Below are 22969 nucleotides of genomic sequence, written 5' to 3'. Positions count from 1 at the left end.
CATATTTTCACATCATCTATGGGCCTCTTTAAGTTTTATGCAGGATGGTTCTTTATAGTAAGCTGTTTTCTGAAATACAAAAGGGTGGTGGTTGTAGTGGTCAAGGGAAAACTTCACCTTTACCCTTCGAAGATTCACTAAACAATCAACTCACAAAAGGCAGATTCATAGGAGAAAAGTCATACACATTTATTAACACACATGGGAGAGAACCACAGAGTGATTACCCCAACCCCTCAATGGGGTTCAGAAGCATATATATATATACCTACCATCTTGAGGGTTACAAGAAAAATTGGGGCTTGGATTGTGGCAAAACAGGTTATAATGACAAAACAAGTAGTCATGGGAGGGGAGAAAGAGGAGGGCTGGCTAGTAAAGATGGTCTTGTTATGTAGATGAAACCTCTCTGAGCAGCTCTCAGAGAGAATATATAGTGATATGTTTCTTTTAGACCTTTAAAGGTGTCAGACTCTTAGTTGATCTTTCCATGATCAGACAAAAGAAAGCCCTGGAGAAGATCTGGCTGTGTCAATGCAGAGAAAATCTCCTTGTCAAGGAAATCTATTTTGGGGTGAAATGTTTTGGCTTCCTTCGTGGTGGTGGTAGTAGTAGGATTTCTTGACCATGACTGTTTTTCCAGGAGCCCAGGGCTCAGGTAAAGTTTCACATTTTCAGCAACTAATGCAGTTTATGCTATATTTTACATTAAGTTTCTCTTTTGTGGGAGACCAGGATATACTGCCCTTAAATATGAAGGATTGTTGAGCAGAAGACAATTAGGAAGAAGCAGATTCAGGGAAGTTCTCTGCCTTCTGTCTATTTGCCTAAAAATATAACATGGATTTACAAAGGTATCTTGCCCCCTCTTTCACTGGGGAGAACAAAGATTAAACACTGAAGACTTCAAACCCTCATTGGACTGGGGAACATTCCAGAGGAATTTATATTAACAGGCTCTACTAATTAGCCTTTATTTGGGACTAATTTACCTTTCTTCAAGTTGCTGTCCCTAGAGGCTCAAAGTTCTTTGCCTTTGCCTTGTTACTTCTCTAAAAATTCACTGTTCTTTGTTGAAGATGTTATATAAGTGGGAATTCAGAGCCACCTCTTGGAAAACTACTCATTCTCTGGGTATTTCCTATATCTATCTATCTATCTATATGAATGAAATATCCATATTAATAAACTTTTTAAAATTAATCTGTCTTTTGTAACAGGAGTTCATTCCAACTAAGAACCTATGGGGGTGGTTTTTCCCCTTTAGCTCTTAACTGTAGGCTCTAATGCTGTGCTCTATTTGAGAAGCTGTATCAGACATTTTTGTTTTGTTTTATATTTTCCTTTCATTTAAAAACATGTCTTCTGGAATTGCTTGGTGGGTGGAAATAAAAATTTTGCCTGGGGTTAGAGCTTGTAACTTCTGTAGCTGTTGCAAGGAACCTGTATTGTCCTCCAGCACAAAATCCCTAATGCTACTTATGAGACTGAGATGTCACAAAAATATTTTAGCAATTGGAAACTGCTGTACTAAATCAGACTGGTACTAATTTCCCAGTTCTCTGCAACCTAGACTAAGTTCCTCTTTGAAGCTAACAAAGAATCAACCTTCCTTTCTTTTATCCTCTCGATTTCTTCCTCTCTTTTCTCTACTTACTAATATTATCATTGTAACCATCATAGACAAGTTGTCTTCTCCATAAAGAGTCACTGTACATGGATTGCCCCATTTCAATAATCACTAAAACAATATGGAACATATTAATACAGAATATCTATTAATATAGACTAAGTATATCATTCTACATTAATAATATAGTATTCTATGTTAATATATTTATATATGTTATGAATATATTAATATATTATTCTATATTAAAATTAGTCTATATTAATATGTTTTAGTGATTCATGTTTTAGTGATTCATATTATTAATATTAATATTCATGTTAATTTTTAATAGTGCTTGATTTGGAAAGCACTCAAGAATCTTTTTGTGTCATTGGAACTATAAAACATGAACCTGCTGTACATCAGTGTGTGCTGCTTAGTAAGGATTTACTTTTGGTTACCTTAACACTTAAAATATATGTGTACACATACACACTTCACACACATTCAGAATGAAATAATACATATTTGGGAAACCAAATAGTGCTGTTGAGACAACAGGGGCCTCTGGGTCAGACACATAGACCTGCATATGGGTGTCAGTCCTCCCCTTACTCTCTGTAAGCCCTTGAGCATGTCACTCAAACTCTCTTAGCATCTTCCCATATCTGCAAAATGCCAATAATAGTTTTTGCTAAGGGCATTGTTGTGAGGATTAAACTGACAAGTTTGAATATGCGAAAGAAAAGACTAGGTACAGAGCAAATATTAGTTTTCTTCTCTAATTTTTTGAATGCTAGTCTGTGCGGCAAGCTAGACTAGACATTATAGAGTTCCTACTTTTAAGGAACTTACAATCTAATTGGGGAATCATATAGACATATATATGTAAACACTTATTTACATGTCTTACATTTTCAGAATACTCACCTAGGACTTTGAAAAATTTATCAACATTTAAAATTAATCTTATAATTTGATTTTGATGCTTACTCATAATTAATTTTAGGAGGCTCCTTTTATCACCATCCCTCTGTAATCACCTGATGGGTTCATCTTGCCTGCTGCCCCGAAAAGCCAATTGTACTGAGAATAGCAGGTTTTTGCGATCGAGGAGGAGTTTAATAAACACTGAGCCAGATAAATGGAAGGACAGTAGTTTATTATTACTTAAATCAACCTCCCTGAAAATTCAGAGGCTAGGGTTTTTCAAGGATGGTTTCGTAGGCAGGGGGCTAGGAAATGGGAAAAGCTGATTAGTTAGGGATGAAATCACAGGGAGTCAGAGCTTGTCCTCCTGGACTGAATCGGTTCTTGGTCAGGAGCCACAAGACCCAGTGAGCCAGTTTACCGATCTGGGTGGTGCCAGCTGGTCCGTCAGAAGACAGCATCTGAAAAATACCTCAAAACACCAGTCATTGGTTTGACAATAGTTATGTTATCTACAGGAACAACTGGGGAGGTTAGGAATCTTGTGCCTTCTAGTTGCATGACTCTTGAGCCATAATTTCTAATTTTTTCATTTTACAAAGGCAGTCTTGTCCCCAAGCAAGGAGGGGGTTTGGAGAAGGGCTATCATCTTTGTTTCAAAGTTAAACTATAAATTAAATTTCTCCCATAGTTAGTTGGGCCTATGCCTAGGAATAAATAAAGGTAGCTTGGGGGTTAGAAGCAAGATGGAGTCAGTTATGTGAGATTTCTTTCACTGTCATAATTTTCCTATGTCATATTTTTCTTACTGTCATAATTTTTGCAAAGGTGGTTTTGCCTCTACCTTGAGTGCTTGGCCCTCTTGGTGGCTAAGTTTTACAAATAGAAAGACTATATCCCTTCCCACTTAGCACTGTACAATAGTAGTAGTCCTTACTGCAGTTTGCATTGTATGCAAGAAATATATCTGAACAGGAATCTTTGTCTTCCAGGCATGTCCTTCTCTCTCTACACACTGGTGTTTGCATCTCTAACTTGCCCAGCACTAATTTCACTCCTTGGCAGCTATCTTCTCAAAATAAGCCAAATACAAAGCCAGCCAGATGAAATCCCCTGCCCTCCTCCCTAAATGGATAGGACATTATGAGTAAAAGAAGGAGAGTACCCTGGGTGAGTTGAATCCCACTGAGGCCGCGTAAGCCAGTGAGGGAAGCAGCCTCAGCGAGGTCGCCACAGATGAGAGGACACAAGCTTGCAAGGGAACCAGGGAATGTTGGCCTCTCCTTGCACAGCATGATTACGAGGCTGTGAATGTATCCCAGTTTGTACTTCACCACGCTCCAATATCTATTTTGTCCGTGGTTGGACATGGAGTGGCAGGGTTAAATGAAACATTAATGCAGCACCAGAGACCACAAATGATTTTGTTTTGTACTTGGGATGGGTCAGTCGTGACAATGGGGGTTTCCTGCAAATTTGTTTCTAGGCTCTGTCCGGCTCTGAAACAATTTCACTTTCCATACATGAAAAACTGGGTCAGTGCCCTCAAAAGACAACTCAAGGGTTTTGTAGACATATCTTCTGAGTAGTGAGAGAAAGACTAGCGATTATTTCATGACTGCAAGAACTTGACAAGAGCCATTCTTAGCCCAGCAAGGAGAGACTTTTCCATTTTAGCAGGTCCTATCCTACAACAATTACTAAAGGATTGCAAAGTAAATAAAAGTATTTTATCCCAAAATTTACTTCTTTCACGTATTTTGAGAGCTGTTCAGAGGGACAACCAAGCAAATAATCACGCTGAACCCCCTTGGGCACTCTCTAATTGGATGTCCTAAGTCCTCCCAATTCTTAGTCCTTAAATACCTGTTTTTCTTCTTCTCTTATTTGGACCTTGTGTCTTCGTTTAGTTTCTCAATTCATACAAAACTGCATCCAGGCCATCACCAATCATTCTCTACGACAAATGCTCCTTCTAACAACCCCACAATATCACCCCTTACCGCAAAATCTTCCTTCAGCTTAATCTCTAGGTTCCCATGCCACCCCTAATCCCACTCAAAGCAGCCCTGAGAAACATCGCCCATTATCTCTCCCTATCACCCCCAAAAATTTTCACTGCCCCAATACTTCACCACTATTTTGTTTTACTTTTCTTATTAATATAAGAAGACAGGAATGTCAGGCCTCTGAGCCCAAGCTAAACCATGATATCCCCTGTGACGTGCACTTATACATCCAAATGGCCTGAAGCAACTGAAGAATCACAAAAGAAGTGAAAACGGCCCCGGTTCCTGCCTCAACTGATGACACTGTCTTGTGAAATTCCTTCTCCTGGACAATGAGTCTCAGAAGTTCACCACGGAGGAGCCCGTTGTGAGCCCTGGCCCTGACCACCAGAGAACAACCCCTTTAACTGTAATTTTCCACTACCTACCCAAATTCTATAAAACTGCCCCACCCCTATCTCCCTTCGCTGACTCTCTTTTCGGACTCAGCCCGCCTGCACTCAGGTGATTAAAAAGTTTTATTGCTCACACAAAGCCTGTTTGGTGGTCTCTTCACACTAAGGGAGGAGACCACCCCTCATATGGTCTTATGCCCAATTTCTGCCTCCAAAGAAAGAAAAAGTAAAAACTAAAAGGCAGAAATGAAATCCACAAGCAGATAGCCCGGCCCCACAGCCTGGGCCTGGTAGTTAAAGATCGACCCCTGACCTAATCGGTTATGTTATCTATAGATTGCAGAAACTGTATAGAAGAGCACTGTGAAAATCCCTATCCTGTTTTGTTCCAATCTAATTACTGGTGCATGCAGCCCTCAGTCATGTACCCCCTGCTTGCTCAATTGATCATGACCCTCTCACGTGCACCCCCTTGGAGTTGTGAACCCTTAAAAGGGACAGGAATTGCTCACTCGGGGAGCTCGGCCCTAGAGACAGGAGTCTTGCCGATGCCCCCGGCCGAATAAACCCCTTCCTTCTTTAACTCGGTGTCTGAGGAGTTTTGTCTGTGGCTCATCCTGCTACAACACGGAAGCGCGTGACAACCACCACTACCAAGATACCAAACTGTTGCATCACCAGAAGATTTCTTCCTGCTATCCATGTATAGTTATACTGTTATAGGAGTTATTAAGAAATTATTGTTAGGCAGATAGAGAAGAAAAGTGGTCCTTGGTAAGGTTTTTTTTTTTCTTTTCTTTTAAAGCAGCTCCAGAAACATTTCTTGTCTAGCAGAAAAACAACTCTTAGGGCCAGGCCAGCAAGCTTTGATATGCAAATGCAAGCCATTAGAAACTGGGTCCACTCAATATGGCAATTCCCACCTTCTTCTTCTTATCACAAGTGCCTTGCATCATGGCTGCCCCCAGATAATCCTCACCTGTGTAGAACATCACGGTGCCCCGCATTTGCATATTAAAAGGCTAGGGTGGGAAGGCCAGTCTTTTGCGGGCTATGTGAATGACATATCTGATCAAACCAATCCCCTGGGCCCTATGCAAATCAGATACTGCCTCCTCCAGCCTCCTAATATAACTGTCTGTTTTCTACTGCACTTAGGGTTCCCTCTCTTGGCCTGGAGCCCCCCTCCCTCCGTCTTTGTATGGGGGAGCTTCTTCTGTCTTTCTTGCCTATTAAACTGTCTCCACTCCTTAAAACCACTCCACGTGTGTCTGTGTTGTTTTATTTAAACTGGCTTGAGACAAAGGACCCTGGTATTCCTCCAGTCATCAGAGCCACATCAATACCCACCCTCTCCCCATTCGTAACCCCTGGAGACCACTAATCTGTTCTCTATCTGTATAATTTTACTTAAGAATGTTATGTATGGAATCATATAGTACCTTGATATTGGCTCCTTTTAAAACTCGGTACCTTCGAGTTTTGTCTATATTGTTGTGTTCATTAAGAGCTTTTTTTTTTTTTATTGCTGAGTAGTATTCCATGGCATGAATGTATCACAGTTTGTTTAATCATTACCATGCTGGAGGACTTTTTGGTTGCTTTTATTACTTGGCCATCAACAAAACCTGCTATCATGGCTAATTATATATGTTAACTTGGCTAGATTATGGTACCCAGGTATTTGTCAAACACCAGTTTAGATGTTGTTGTGAAGGTTTTTTAAAGGTATAATTAACATTTAAAAAAGTAGATTTTGAGTAAAGCAGATTACCCTCTACCATGTGGGTGGGCTTCATTTAATCAGTTGAAGGTTTCAAGAGAAAAGACTGAGATCTCTCAAGGAAAAGGAATTCTACTTCTAGATGACTTTAGGACTCAAAACTACTAAAATAACTCTTTCCTGGGTCTCCTGCCTACTGGCCTGTCCTGCAGATTTTAGACTTGCTAACCCCCAAAACCATGTGAGCCAATTTCTTAAAATAAATCTCTGTGTGTGTGTGCACACATGTGTATTATTGGTTCTGTTTCCCTGGAGAGCCCTGACTAATATAGCTTTTATGAACATTCTTGTGTATGTTTTTGTGTGAGTGTGAATTTTATTTTTCTGGGATAAATGCCTATAAGGAGGATTTCTAGACCATATGGTAAGTGCATGTTTAGTTGTTTTTTTTTTAAACTACTTGGCTAACTATATTTTAAAGTGGCTATACTATTTCATATCTCTCCAGCAATGGATGACTGATTCAGTTTCTCCTCAACTTTATTTGCATTTGGTATTGTCATAATTTTTTATTTTAGCCATGCTTACTGGTGCATAGTAATATTGTTGTGGTTTTAATCTGTATTTCCCTAATGGATAATATTACTGAATACCTTTCATGTGTTTATTTGCCATCTGTATGTCCATTTGGTGAAATGTCTGTTCATGCCTTTTGCCTGTTCTAATTGGATTGGCTTTTTTAAAATTGGTATTTTTGAGAGTTCCTTATATATTCTAGATAGAGGTATTTTGTCAAATATATGTTTGGCGAATGATTTCTTGTAGTCTATAACTTGTCTTTTCATCTTAATAGGGTCTTTTGCAGAGCAAAAGTTTTAAATTTCAGTGAGTTTCAATTTATCAGTTTTCCTTTCATAAATCTTGCTTTTGGAATCAATTCTAAAACCTCTTCACTGAACCCTAAGTGCTGAAGATTTTGCCTATAATTTTTTTCTAAAATGTTTTACAGTTTTATGTTAGACTTTTGATTCCTTGATGTATTTTAAGTTAATTTTGTATAAGGTGTGAGTTTTAGGTTCAGGTTCATTTTTTTTTTTTTGACCAAAAATGTCCAGCATCATTTGTTGAAGACTGTCGTTTCATTGAATTGCTTTTATAACTTGCTAAAAATCAGTTTGACTTGTTACCAGAAAGGTAACCAAGGCTGGAATGCAGTGGCACAATCTCAGCTCACTGCAACCTCTACCTCCCAGGCTCAAGTGATCCTCCCACCTCAGCCACCCAAGTAGCTGTGACCACACGTATCCACCACCATGCCTGGCTAATTTTTGTATTTTTTGGTAGATAGAGGGTTTTGCCATGTTTCCCAGGCTGGTCTCGAACTCTTAAGCTCAAAGAATCCATCTGCCTTAGCCTCCCAAAGTGGTGGGATTACAGATGTGAGCCACTGTGCCCGGACCGATTTATCAGTTTTAAAAAGTTAAAGCTAATCACTGCTCATAAGCAGAAGTCATAACTTGAATGCATATATAGGTCAGATAGGTAACAGATATGTGACTTGGGCTGATAAGACTGTAGAGAATGAGGGCGCCTATTGTGAATGGTGGAATTTCACAGCTTCATATAGAGACATTCAAACTAAATTTTTGAAAAAGCATCATGCCAGGAAGACCAAAATTTCAACTCCTGCCTTGAGAGTGTGTAATCTCATTAGGGGAACAAATACCTAAGAGCACAGTTGGTTCTTTGCTCTACAGGCCTATTAAAGACTGGATTGAAAAAGACCTGTTGGTCCATAGAACTCCAGCATTGAGCAGCACCAAGAAGCAGAGGCAATTATTGGGCAAGCCACAAACCACATCTTTTAAGTGGTTTCCCTCATCACAGCCATTTACATCTACTTAATTAGACTATTACTATATTATATTTGTTACAATACACATAATCTAGAATTATACGTATTGGAATAGAAATATTTGTTTACATTTTTTATTCAAGGAGTGATATATTGTGGTTTTATAGGAGTCAACATATGCCAGATACTACTCTTTTTTCAGTTATGTGGGTTGCAGATATCTTCTTCAAATTGTAGTTTGATTTTCTACTTTGATTATAATGTCTTTTGTTGTAGAGAATTTTTAAAATTTAATGTATTCAAACTTACTAATATTTTTCCTTATGGTTTGAGTTTTGTTGTGTCTTATTTAAGAAATCATCTATGCCCTAAGGTCATAAGGATATTCTTGTATATTTTTTCTAAATTTTTTGGAAGGTTTTCTTTTTTCATATTTAGATCTAAATTAAGTTAAAACCTACCTGTGTTGCAAGGTAAGGATCTAATTTTATTTTTTCATAGGACAATTGTATTATCAGGATAAGGTAGTTATGTTTCAGTAACACATTAAGCCCTAAGTCTTAATGTCTTAACAAAGATTTGTTTCTTTCTTATAATTGTCCAACATTCATGGCTGTTGGGGATGGGTGAGCATAGTTGGTTCTTTGCTCTACAGCTCTTGTAAAGACTCAGGCAGAAGTGACTGCAGTTTTGTCGCTTTACCTTCTAGGATACACAGCCTCCTTTGTTAGCAATGCAAAGGAGGGGGCGGGGCATCTTTCACCTGCCATTCCTACTACTCGTGCTCATGGTCATTGGTTATTCACTGCCTCATGGCCAGACCAACTGCAAAGTGGTGTGCAAGTGTGGACTTCAGTCTGTCTGGAAAGAGAGGAAAATTGGACATGGTTGAGCACTGTTAATGTTTACCAGATTAACTAACTGTCCTGGCATTATTTATTAAATAGTTCATTTACTCTCTGTGACCTGTGACATTATCTTTGTTATATCACATAATTTTGTGTCCATATAAGCAATAACTTGCTTCTGAGTTATTTTTTCATTCTCCTAATTCTCTATTCTTGTCAAATACTCTAATTTCTTAATTACTATCCCTGTATAATGTCTTTATATATGATATGGTGAGTTACCAAGATTTTCTTTTTCCCTCAAAATTGTCTTGTTGATTTTAACTGGCTGGTAGCTTCCATATAAATTTTAGAAGCAGCTTTTCAAGTTGCATGAGAAACTGTTAGATTTTGACTACAATTACATTGAATTTATAGATTAATTTGGTAATACGTGACATCTTCAAGATGTTGCGTGTTACCATTCATAAATACTTAAGTTTTAAATCCTTCAACAGAATTGTTTGTTTTTTTTTTTTTGCTCAATAAGATTATGGCACATCTTTTGCTAGATTTATTTCTATAGGTTATTTTAAATAATTTATGTAATATCCGTAAAAAATTACATTTTCTAATAGTTTGTGATTTATTTGTAGGAATGTAATTGACCTTTTTTTTGGTATTACTTTTATGGTTGACAAACTATCTGAACTTTCTTTTTGTGTCTAATTTTTGGTCTTCAGAGTCTCCTGAATTTTCTGTGTGAAAGATTACACTTTTTGCAAAAAATGGTGCTGTTCTTTATTCCTAATGTCTATACTCTTTCTTTTCTTCTTTCATTCCTCTTTATCTTGCCCTTCACTCCTCTTCCTTTCCTATCTCCCTTCCTTTCTTCTCTTCTTCTCTTTCCCTTCCTTTTTTTTTTCTACTTTACCTACAACCTCCATTTGTACTTGACAAAGCATGATAGCAGGCTTCTTATCTTTTTACTGACTTCAAAGTGAGCACTGTTACTAGGTTATTATTCAGTTTGCTGCAGGCATTTAGTAGATGCCTTGGCCATATAAAGGAATTCTTCTTGTCTACACACTTTGCTAAGAGTTTCTATTATCAATAATTGGTGCTGAATTTATTCTGCCAGCATTTCACTTGAAGAAAATTTTTAAACTTTTCTTCCAAAGCTTTTTTTTAACCCATAGTTTGCTTCTGTTCTTGGTTTTTCCATTATCTTGGAGTTGATTTCCAGATAATGTTTCCAGTTGTTTATGGTACTTTTAATAATAAGTAGATGTTTCAGTGGTTTGATGACCACAGGCCTTTTTCTCCCCCTGCATGACTCTGATTCATTTTTGTATCCTATATTTAAAACTCTACTTATATGTGTGGATAAAATTCAAATGCCCTTGTCAAATTTTTGCCTGATGAGAACACTAGCAATTCAGAAGACAGAACAATAAGTTTAGGCTGTTCCTATTCATTTCAAACTTATAGCAATTTAATAATTTATATTTTTATAGCATTATTACAAAATCCTATTACCCTAAAATAAACCCTCTCAATATTCAAAATACCATTTTTGCTCAGGTATCAACAATTTATAGAGTGAGCCAAAGGGTGAATAAGGAGATAGCCAGTTTCTTTCTTTTTTAGATTATTGTTTCTTTTGCAATAGTTGCAAATACCTCTCAGTTCCTCCACTCCTGAGGCTTGCAGAGGCTTGTAGATCATAGCTGATCATTGAAGAATATGGGTGGGGAGAGGGTTGGGGGGGAGTTGGTTAGGAGTGCTGAACCCTGTACAGTCAAAAATCTATGTATAACTTTTGACTCCTCAAAAACTTAACTATGAATTGCTTACTGTTGGCCAGAAACTTTACCAATAATAGTTGATTAACATATTTTGTATATTATATGTGTTCTATATTGTATTCTTAAAGTAAGCTAGATAAATGAAATGCTATTTAAAAACTCATAGGGAATAAAAAATAAATTTTCTATTTGTTAAGTGGAAATGGATCATCATAAAGTCTTCGTCCCTGCTGTCTTCATGTTGATGGGCTGAAGAGGAGGGGAAAGAGGAAGTGTTCATCTTGCTGTCTCCAGCGTGGCACAGGCAGAGTTGGAGGATGTAGAATGGGAGGCAGAAGAGGCTGGCATACTAGGTGTAACTTATATTGAAAAAAAGTTCAAGGGTCAACTGTAATTGTACCTACTTAAAGGTGAGGGCACCCTTTCTAAAATTTCACTTGTCAGCAAAGATTGCAGCAATTCTGTTTTGTCAGTTAAATTTCACTTGTCGGCAAAGATTGCAGCAATTCTGTTTTGTCAGTTCCTCCACTGCTTCTCTCACATTGTTCTATATCTGTTAGTAAGATTTCTTAGTTAGCCAGATATCTATTGAAGTTTTCTCAGGGTAAAAAAGAAAAATTTTCTTTTATAAAAGAATTTAAAAGTTCAGGCTGGGCATGGTGGCTCACACCTGTAATCCTAGCACCTTGGGATGCTGAGGCGGGAGAATCACCTGAGGTCAAGAGTTTGGGACCAGCCTGGCCAACATGATGAAATCTCGTCTCTACTAAAAATACAAAAATTAGCCAGGTGTGGTGGCATGCACCTGTAATCCCAGCTACTCAAGAGGCTGAGGCAGGAGAATCGCTTGGACCTGGAGAGTGGAGGTTGCAGCGAGCCGAGATTGTGTCACTTCACTCTAGCCTGGGTGAAAGAGCAAAATTCTGTCTCAATTAAAAAAAAAAAAGTTCAAATCAAACCACAGCTCTAAATCTAAGGTACTGCTGCCTTGGAGTTTATGTCCAGATATTTTGGTCTGACACGCAGAAGCTTCGTACATGCCTGGTGCCTGGCTGGTTTACTGATCAGATGGGTGATAAGCTGCCACTGTCATTTTATGACTGAGAGTAGATTCTATCTGTGTATATAAATTGGTGACTATAGGGCATTTAATTCTAAAAATTGCATTGGGTAATAGAAATTCTCTATCTGAAAGTGTAGCCAAATCTCCACCTGTGCACTTCTGAGGTTCCATGTCAAATTATTACAGCACGGAGTGTGTTGAAGCCTTCTAAACAGAATAACATTAGTCCTTAGTGATTTTCTTGAGAGAAAGGGAAAATGACCACATATTCACCACTCTTCTAAATGTAGCAGTTCAAAAATGAACCGGTAAGAGAAATGGGATAGCATGGACCAAACTGAGAGTTCAGATCTCTCCCTACCTAGTACACTGACTAATACTGCTCCTATATGTTGACAATAGTTTCATTATTAATTAACTCAGCAGAGATACTCAAGTTGCTTTCCTAGCTCTATTCTTTTGTAAGTGAAGTATTATTTGAAAATATTATTTGAAGAATAAGAACATGCTTACTCAAGGCCAGCAAGGCAGTAAATCATCAAGTTTGAGAACCGCTGGTGACACTTTGTATGGCAGGTCTTGCCAAATCTGGAAACCTCAATTATTGCCAGACCAATAATTGAGCCTTACATATGCCTGCAAAAGCACGTGGCTAGCACTCAACAGTTTAATGGACTGTTTAGGACAAAACTTATTCTGGAAATTCATGGGCTTCAGTTTCAAGAAATCAGCAGAGAGAGAGCAGAATTAATGTTTGCATTAGCCCGTTCTCACATTGCTATAAAGAACTACCTGAGACTGGGAAATTTATAAAGAAAAGAAGTTTAATTGGCTCATGGTTCTGCAGGCTGTACAGGAAGCATGGCTGGGGAGGTCTCAGGAAACTTCTACTCATGGTGGAAGGTCAAGAGGAAGGAGGCACATCCTACATGGCTGGAGCAGGAGGAAGAGAGAGCAAAGGGGGAGGTGCTACATACTTTTAGACAACCAGGTCTCTTGAGAATCACAAGAACAGCAAGGGGGAACTCCATCCCCATGATGCAGTCACCTCCCACCAGGCCCTTCCTCCAACATTGGGGATTACAATTCGATGTGAGATTGGGGTGGGGACAGAAATCCAAACCATATCAATGTTCATATATCCATAAATAACTTTTTAAATCCAGTTTTTTAGTCTTCTGGAATGTATTTCTCTGAAATCACTTATTACTTTGGCAATGATTATTTGTTTGGTTCCACAATTCCTTAATAGGCTCTGAGCTTCCAGAGGGCAAGCACTTTCTCACATTCAGCTCTGTGTCTTCAGTTCCTGGCACATAGATCACACTCAAAGAATCTGGGTGGGAAAATGTGTAAGTATTGATGGATGGCTTTCCCTCTCCCCCGACCTGTGGGGGAGACCTGTTACTTCCACCTTTCCTTACCTTGGGCAGCTGAGCAGCCTGTCTTAATTTTCTCATGGAACGACTGATGAGACAGGTCATGATAACAAAGAAAAAAATCTTTGAGTCTCGAGATTCAATGTCATAGGCCCAGACACATAAGATAATATTTGGAAGAATACAAAATAAATAAGAGCATCCCAGTCATGATAAAGATTCTCCTGACTTTGGTTGGAGTTTCCAATACTTCAAAACCAGTACGACCCACAGAAGGAATCTCATGCCCTGCCTGTCCTCCCCTCGTCCAACCCCAGATGATGGCCACAAATGAGACAGGGGAGTAGACATGGTCCAGAGACTGAGCGAGAGCACGAGGACTCCCCATAGTTAGGAATGGAAGGAAATCACAGCTGACCCATGGAGATCAAACGCCACTCAATGATGGACAGGCAACAGCATCAGGGACCAGATGTCTCTATACCCTTAGTACGATGAAGCCTCATCCCAACACACAAAGCAAAGGTTGCAGAATTCCGTTTTGTCAGTTCCTCTACTGCTGTTTTCTGTTGGTTGTTCTGTTAACTGTCAGTAAGATTTCTGTGCACCCACATGCCTACACGCCTCAAAATCCTGAGAAGGCTCAGGGGGACCTGAATTGACTCAAGTGGAATTAAAAAGATTTAAAAACTAACAATGTATACACTCCTAAATTTGTGGACTGAGGTATATACAAGCCACAAATGTTTGTCATTGTGTGTATATTTGCATGCATACTTTTAAAAATATTTGTTTCTGAGGTTAGAGAGTAAATATTTTTTTTCTTGTTTAAATAAGCCTGCATTTGGCCCTGATTTCTCAAGTAGTTAGCTCTAGTCAAAATGAGTCTCTAGCAGAGGAGACAATGTGCCAAAGAGGTACTAGAGACAAGTGAGGTCTTTGGGGAATGGATTTAAGACTCTTTCAAGAAGTCTTCTGTTGACATCCTCTTCAGGGGTCACTTAGGTGGCCCACCTTTGCTCACCTATGATCTCTCATTCACATTAATCTAAGTGCTCATTATTGTTTAATACAATAATCTGCTTATATGTAAGGATGTATAGGATGTATAGGATGAAGTTGAGACTGATTATAGGTTATGCCTATTATCCTGGTGTAATTGTTAATAACAGCTTCTTTCTTTTTAAAAATGGTTGCAGTTCTAATAATAAAATTTGAGGGTATCCTATTTATGTACCTATTTCTATCATTAGACCTGGTTCCTACACGACAAATCCTACGTTTTGGTCATCTTTCTATCCTCAGCACATTTTGGACAGTGAAGCATATAGTGGGTTCTCATTAAAGGTTTACTGATTGGCTCAAAATACTTCATAAAATATCAAAAATAATTCTTTGTACAGGAAAAAGCCATGATGAAGGAGAAATCCAAGGCATTTGTATCAATCAGGCTCCTTGCAAGGAAACAGATGGCACATTCGAAATGGGTGATTTGTGGAGAGTCTAATAAAAGACTAATTGTCAAGTTGTGGGGAAATTTACTAAAAACTGAAAGGATAATGCAAAATCTGGGAGCCTGTTTTGTTACTAGATCCTGCAGTGGGGGTGAGGGATAGGAGAGGGTATAGGGAAAGGGAGCTGTGTAGGGACGGTGGCCTGACAGAGGCTGTGGTCTTTGGTTGAAGGTTGTAGCCACCCCACAATGATGCCACAGAAAGGAATTTGATGAAAAAAACACACCTCAACCTTACTCTCTATTTTTCTTTTAAAAAATCTCTGGTCAGTGCACCCCTTTGGCTGAGCCCAACAGGAAGCCAAGGACAAGGGAGCCTTCTGTTACCCTCTCTACACATCCTGAGACACACAGGCTTGTAGAGAAGATGGAGAGTGGGTCTGAGGGAAAATGGAAGATTTGCAGCAGTTTTAGTAAAAGAAAATATAGGACATGAAGGGAGGGTAGAGAAGTTTATAATAATCTCTGAATCCGAGAGAAGTGACAGTTACAATGATAGGATTTTCTGTGGCTCCTGGAAATACTGAAAGCAATGACTGACTACATTCTATACTTGTTTATATTGTTTAATTTCTATATTTCCCAATAAACTGTAAGCTCCTCAAGGGTAGAGATCACTAGCACCAGCACAGGTTCTGCCATGTTCTCAGTAATTACTGGGTGAATGAATGGCTGGAAGAACCACATGGAGTTATATGGCTGCATTAGAAAGGATGCAACCCAACCAAGAAGACCTCCTTACCTTAAGCCATTGCAAACCCAGTAAAGGCCTTCAAAGAATGGAGGTTTCCAATGATGCAGAAGGTGGCAGTGTTTAATTCAATGTTCAGGGGAAAGAGATACTGAAGTGTATGGATCCAATTTTCCATTCATATGAAAGGAATAATCTTTGGTCAGGAAGGAATGATTCTCTAGGCCTTATCATAATGTTCCCAAGTGTAGGTTAACAGAATGGCTGTAATTGAAGGAATATTTAGCTTTTGATGACATAAGGAGGTGTAGCTTGCTATTACTACTGTTATTTGCTGATTGATTCTATATTATATGTGATTTTCTGTTCATTAAGTTTTGTCCCGATGCTCTTCCAATCATCTTGCAACAAGTCAAGGAATTAGACAAGCATGCCCGACCCAGAGCTCATATACTCTCCAGAATGCTGGGTAGGTTGGTGGGGGCCGGAGGTGGGGATAGGATAGTGTGTTAGTGCATTTTAGAAAAAGCAATATTACATGAAACCAACTGCCAAGGGAACTCATGGAAGGATGTACTGACACAGATGTTCCATTGTACAGGCCTACACAGCACTCTGTCTACTCCATGATCAGGGCCAGGGTTTAATGCAAGATTAAACAGAAATGATGGTAAACAACTAGCACCTGGCAGAGGGGATATGCTCAGTAAACATTCCTTGACTGTTGAGTGGAGGAATCAGTGGCATTCTATGACTCTTTAAACAGCTTTTCAGTGCCATGTAGGCCCAGCTTGAAAGAATTATTTTCATGGTTTTTTTTCCCGTGATCCTTGAGAGTCAGTATAACATAGTAAAGGAAAAGGTTCAAATTCCAGCTGTATATCCTTGGCGAATTGCTTAACTGTCTTTCCTTCAGTTTTCCTTGTCAGTAAAATGAAGATGTTAGTAGTACCTATAGCCCTAGGATTGTTGTGAGGATTTAATGAATAAATATAAGTAAAGCATTGTACATAGTAAATACTGCATAAATGTTATTATTAATATTGCGATTAGTAGTATTTAGCGCCAATCTTTTTTTTTTTTTTTTGAGATAGGGTCTCACTCTGTCATCTAGGCTGGAATGCAGTGGTGCCATCTCGGCTCACTGTAGTCTTGACCTCCTGGGTTCAAGCCATCCTTCCACCTCAGCCTCCTGAGTAGCTGGGGCCATAGGTAGACACCACCATACCCAGCTAAGTTTTGTATTTTTTGTAGAGATGGGTTTTTGCTCTGTTGCCCAGGCTGGTCTCAAACTCCTGAGCTCAAGTGATTCTCCTACTTCAGCCTCCCAAAGTGATTATAGGCATAAGCCATCACACCTAGCCTTGAAATTCAGTCATTTTTAAGGGGCTACCTCAAGCCTGGAAAAGTACTTTGGGACACACTTGTCTTTAGTTACTGCATGTCAAATGAATATGGAGGTTATATTACCTTTTTAACTATCTCTATTTCTATATCCCTGCCACCCAGGTGCTCCAGATTTTTAGAGAAATTAGCCTTATTCTGAGATAAGGAAAAAGTATTTGTTGACTCTGGATATGTGGGCCATGGTAAATGAAAAGCCTTAATAGATAATTGAAGCATATAACTAACAGTATGCATTTGATTCCTATGTTGAGGTTTTCAATTAAATAGACTTAGTGGCAAGGGTTGAATGCAGCTAGTGGAATACTGACCTGTGGGTGATCCAGGAAATGGGTTGGCATTTTTCTTGGCTGCAGCATATCACAGGAGAATGTTTGTAACGTCAGCATTCCTGATTTCCAGCTCTGTGGGGAATCTATGATGCTGAGCTAGGAGAGCTACAATAGCAAAGATTCTGCCTCACAAACATTAGAAAGAAGAGCAAAATGAATGTTTCAACATATGAGAGAAGACAGAGATTTTTTTGTTTTGTTTCGTTTTGTTTTGAGACGGAATCTTGCTCTGTTGCCCAGGCTGGAGTGTAGTTGTGCGATCTCGGCTCACTGCAGCTTCCACCTCCCTGGTTCAAGCAATTCCCCTGCCTCAGCCTCCTGAGTAGCTGGGATTAAAGGCATCTGTCACCACGCCCGGCTAATTTTTTTGTATTTTAGTAGAGATGGGATTTCACCATGTTGGCCACTTTGGTCTCGAACTCCTGACCTCAGGTCATCTGCCCACCTTGGCCTCCCAAAGTGCTGGGATTACAGGCGTGAGCCACCACGCCTGGCCAAGATACAGTTTTATATTACTGAATAAGGACAGCAAAATAATGATTATTAAACCAAGGGCAATACTATATTGATTGCTTCATACATGATCTCATTTACCTCATACAACAAACATGAGGGCCGGTCTCTTCATTTTATACAGGAGGACATGAAGGGTCAGAGAGGATAAGTAACAGCACTAAAGGAGTCCTGCTATCTTAATAACTTGGTTAAATAACAGGCCAGTATGATATATTAGCATAGAAAATGTTGGTAACACCAAACTAAGTTGAGAGTTGCTAAGTGATAGAGTCATTATTGGGCCAATCTCTGATTCCAAAGCCAAAGATTCTCCTAGCAGCACTGTTTCCCCCAGTGTGGTGTGGGGCTCCTCTGTTACTCACTAAGAAAAATATCTGAGACTTATTGCAGGGATAATTTGATAAGTGTTAGACTAGAAATATGGGCATGCCGTGATCCCGGTCATAGTCATTGATTTATTTATAGCAGGATCCACAGTCTTTCTCTTTGTTTTATTTGTATCAAATAGAACCTATTTGTAGGATTGAAGTGGGTGCTGCTTCTGACCACAGAGCAGATTCATCTGTGGGCAGTTAATTCCTATCAAGATACCGGTTGAAGCAAAGTGGAAGTGGACATGCTGGGAACTGCTAGCATTTCCACCATGGTGGCTTCTGGTCAAAGGTACCCAAAGTAAGCATGGAGGGAGGAATGCCAGTAGCCTCTGACCACTTTCCCTTTCTCTGTCTCACCAACATTTGAGTCAGTCACTGCTACCAAACTCCATCTACTGAGTGTATAATATATACTGACACTTATAAGACAACTTTGGCTTGTTATTTCTTTTTTTTTTTTTTGAGACGGAGTCTCGCTCTGTCGCCGAGGCTGGAGTGCAGTGGCGCAATCTCGGCTCACTGCAAGCTCCGCCTCCCGGGTTCACGCCATTCTCCTGCCTCAGCCTCTCCGAGTAGCTGGGACTACAGGCGCCCGCCACCACGCCCGGCTAATTTTTTTGTATTTTTAGTAGAGAGGCCAAAACATAGGCCTTTAACTGTGTTAATTTGAAAGCAAAATGAGCAGTTATGGATCAACATTTTTTTCCTAGGGGCTTGGCTTATGATCTCTAGAGTGTCTCTCGGGATTATACAAAGTTGAGGAGAAACCCTATGCAGTTAATCCTTCATTAACCCCTGCTGGATGTTATAATTTGCCACTTTAGAGTTGTGCACACATTTATGACATTTGCTTTGCTTCTAGAGTCTGCTTATGATGTTGGTTAAATATAAGATTGTGAAATTAGTTCTCAAAAGGTAAATAAGAAAATACTTCATGGTTTTATTTTTTAGAGAGTGGGCTTTGATGTAACAACATCTTGACAAACAAAGTCTAGTTCCATAGTTAGGCCATACTTCTTCCTTATTTCATTGGTGAGCAACAGACCCAGCATCGTATAGAAGTTTTATGAGGCTCCTAGAGTAACCTTTCCCCTGAGCCTTATGCATCCAGGCATCTAAGTAATGTAATGTTTTCACAGCAGAATCTTGCAGGCTTTGAGTGATGTTGTTATTTGCTGGAGTTCGCAGCAGTGCAGCTCTTCCACCCATTGCACCCAATTTCACTGATCAGTAGCTCTGGCTTAGAGTCACCCTCATATATTCAATAATTCGTTTGGCAGGTGCAGGGTAGACACATCTAAAAAAGAATTGGAACATCTTGGAAGAATAAGGAAAGTACTTACTGTTTACTCTTTCTTGAATTCTAATATTTAATTTGGATATGAGGAGGCTCAGTGCTTCCAGTATATTTTGGCAACAGAGGTATTTGCTATTATTTTATTAAAAGATGAGCTAGTTTTTTATTCTTTCTCTTGCAAAATGGTCTCAATCTATAGATTCCTCTCGAATATCAGGAATATCAGTTGGTTGTTGAGATGTGGCCAGGCACTGGGCCATGGTGTTAGGCTAGTGAAGCACAAGAACAGACCAGAATTTGAAAACCAGTGAGCATTTTCCCTCACTGAAGCATCTTTCTGAAATTGTAGTCATGCTTGGCAACTATGACTATACAGACCTTTTTTTTTAAAAATACTTATTTAAAATAACATAAACTTTATAGAAATAATGCTAAGAGAGTATAGAGATTTCCCCTATACCTTTCACCCTGTTTCCTCTCATGTGACCATCTTATATAACTATGCTATATTTGTTAAAACTAAGGAAGTGTCATAAGTACAATACTCATAACTAAGTAGTGACTTCATTTGGTTTCCTCAGTTTTCTAGGACTGTCCTTTTTCTGTCCCAGGATCCAATCCAAGATCCTACAGTGAATTTAGTCAGCATGTTTCCTTTGTCCATACACATAACTAAAAAGGTCTTTTCAGGTGATGTGGATGTAAATTTGTACATTTTCAGAGCCAGTACATTTTCAGGGTTCCAGTCATGGCTCTGTTACTAATTAGCTGGGTAAATTTAGCAAGTTATTAAACCTTGCTGTGCATTATCTGTAACTTGGGGATAGTAATAATACATCATCTGTACTTGAGTGTCAAGTAATCATATTAACCTCATATGGTATTGTGGGGATTGATCAAGTGAATTCATGTGAAAGAGATTAAAGCAGTGCCAAGTGGAATTCCTAGCCAGAGCAACTGGGCAAGGGAAAGAAACAAAGGGCATCTGAATTGGAAAAGAGGAAGTCAAACAATCTCTGTTTGCCAATGATATGATCTTATACCTAGAAAACACTAATGACTCCTCCAAAAGACTCCTAGATTTGATAAATAAATTCAGCAAAGTCTCAGGTTATAAAATCAATGTACACAATTCAGTAGCACTGCTATATACCAAAAATGACTAAGCTAAGAATCAAATCAAGAACTTGATCCCTTTTATAATAGCTACCAAAAAATGCATAGGAATAAAAAGAACAAATCTGGAGGCCTCACATTACCTGACTTCAAATTTACTATAAGGCTATAGTAATCAAAATAGCCTGGCACTGGCATAAAAGTAGACACATAAACCAATGGAACAGAATAGAGAACTCAGAAATAAAGCCAAATACAACCAACTGATCATTGACAAAGCATACAAAAACACAAACTGGGGAAAGGCCACCCTATTCAATAAATAGTGCAGGAAAAATTGGAGAGCCACAGGTACAAGAATGAAACTGGATCCCTATCTCTCACCATATACAAAAATTAACTCAAGATGGATGAAAATCTTAAATCTAAGACCTGAAACCATAAACATTTTAGAAGGAAACCGAGGAAAAACTCTTCTGAACATTGGCTTACGCAAATAATTCATGATGAAGACCCCAAAAGCAAATGCAACAAAAACAAAAATAAATAAATGGTACCCAATTAAACTAAAAAGCTTCTGCACAGCAAAAGAAATCATCATCAGAGCAAATAGACACCCTACAGAATTGGAGAAAATATTTGCTAACTATGCATCAGACAAAAGACTAATTTCCAGAATCTACAAAGAACTCAAACAAATCAGCAAGAAAGAAACAAATAATACCATCGAAAAGTGGGCAAAGGACGTTAACAGACAATTCTCAAAAGAAGATATACAAATGGCCAACAAACGTATGAAAAAATGCTCAACATCACTAATGATCAGGGAAATGCAAACCATGATGAGATACCACCTCACCCCGTCAGAATGGTCATTCTTTTTGTTTGTTTGTTTTTGGGACAGAGTCTCCCTCTATCACCCAGGCTGGAGTGCAATGGTGCGATCTTGGCTCACTGCAATCTCCGCCACCTGGATTCAAGCAATTCTTCTGCCTCAGACTCCCAAGTAGGTGGAGTTACAGGTGCACACCACCATGCCTGGCTAATTTTTTGTATTTTTGGTAGAGACAGGGTTTTACTATGTTGGCCAGGCTGGTCTTGAACTCCTGACCTCAGGTGATCTGCCTGCCTTGGCCTCCCAAAGTGCTAGGATTACAGGCGTGAGGATTACAGGCATGAGCCACCACACCTGGCATGGTCATTTTCTTAAAAAGTCAAAAATCAAAAGATGTTGGTGCAGATGTGGTGAAAAAGGAATGCTTATACCGTGCTGGTGGAAATGTAAATTGGTATAACCTCTATGGAAAACAGTATGGTGATTTCTCAAGGAACTAAAGATAGATCCACCATTTGATCCAACAATCTCACTACTGGGTATCTACCCAAAGGAAAATAGATTATTTCAAAAAGACACCCACACGTATGTTTATCACTGCACAATTCGTAATTGCAAAGATATAGAATCAACCTAAATGACCATCAATCGATGAGAGGAAAAAGAAAATGTGGCGTATATACATACCATGGAATACGACTCAGCATAAAAAAGAATGAAATAATGTCTTTTGCAACAACTTGGATGGAACTGGAGGCCATTATACTAAGTGAAGTAACTCAGGAATGGAAAATCAAATACTGCATGTTCTCATTTAGAAGTGGGAGCTAAGCTGTGGTTACACAAAGGTGGAGAGTGGTATAATGGACATTGGAGACTCAGAAGGAGGGAGGGGCCAGGCGCTGTGGCTTATGCCTGTAATCTCAGCACTTTGGGACACTAAGGCAGATGGATCACCTGAGGTCAGGAGTTCAAGACCAGCCTGGCCAACATGGTGAAAGTCTATATCTACAAAAATACAAAAATTAGCTGGGCATGATGGCGGTTGCCTGTAATCCCAGTTACTCAGGAGGCTGAGGCGGGAGAATTGCTTGAACCTGGGAGGCGGAGGTTGCAGTGAGCTGAGATTGCGCCATTACACTCCAGCCTGGGTGACAGAGTGAGACTCCATCTCAAAAAAAAAAAAAAAAAAAAAATAATAATAATAATAATTAGGAGGGAGGGTGGGAGGGAGTGAGGGCTGAAAAACCTACCTATATGTTGGGTACAATGTACACTACTCAGGTGACC

Source organism: Hylobates moloch, unplaced genomic scaffold (assembly GCF_009828535.3).
Source record: "Hylobates moloch isolate HMO894 unplaced genomic scaffold, HMol_V3 SCAFFOLD_3, whole genome shotgun sequence".
Classification (NCBI taxonomy): domain Eukaryota; kingdom Metazoa; phylum Chordata; class Mammalia; order Primates; family Hylobatidae; genus Hylobates; species Hylobates moloch.
This window is presented reverse-complemented; position numbering follows the sequence as displayed.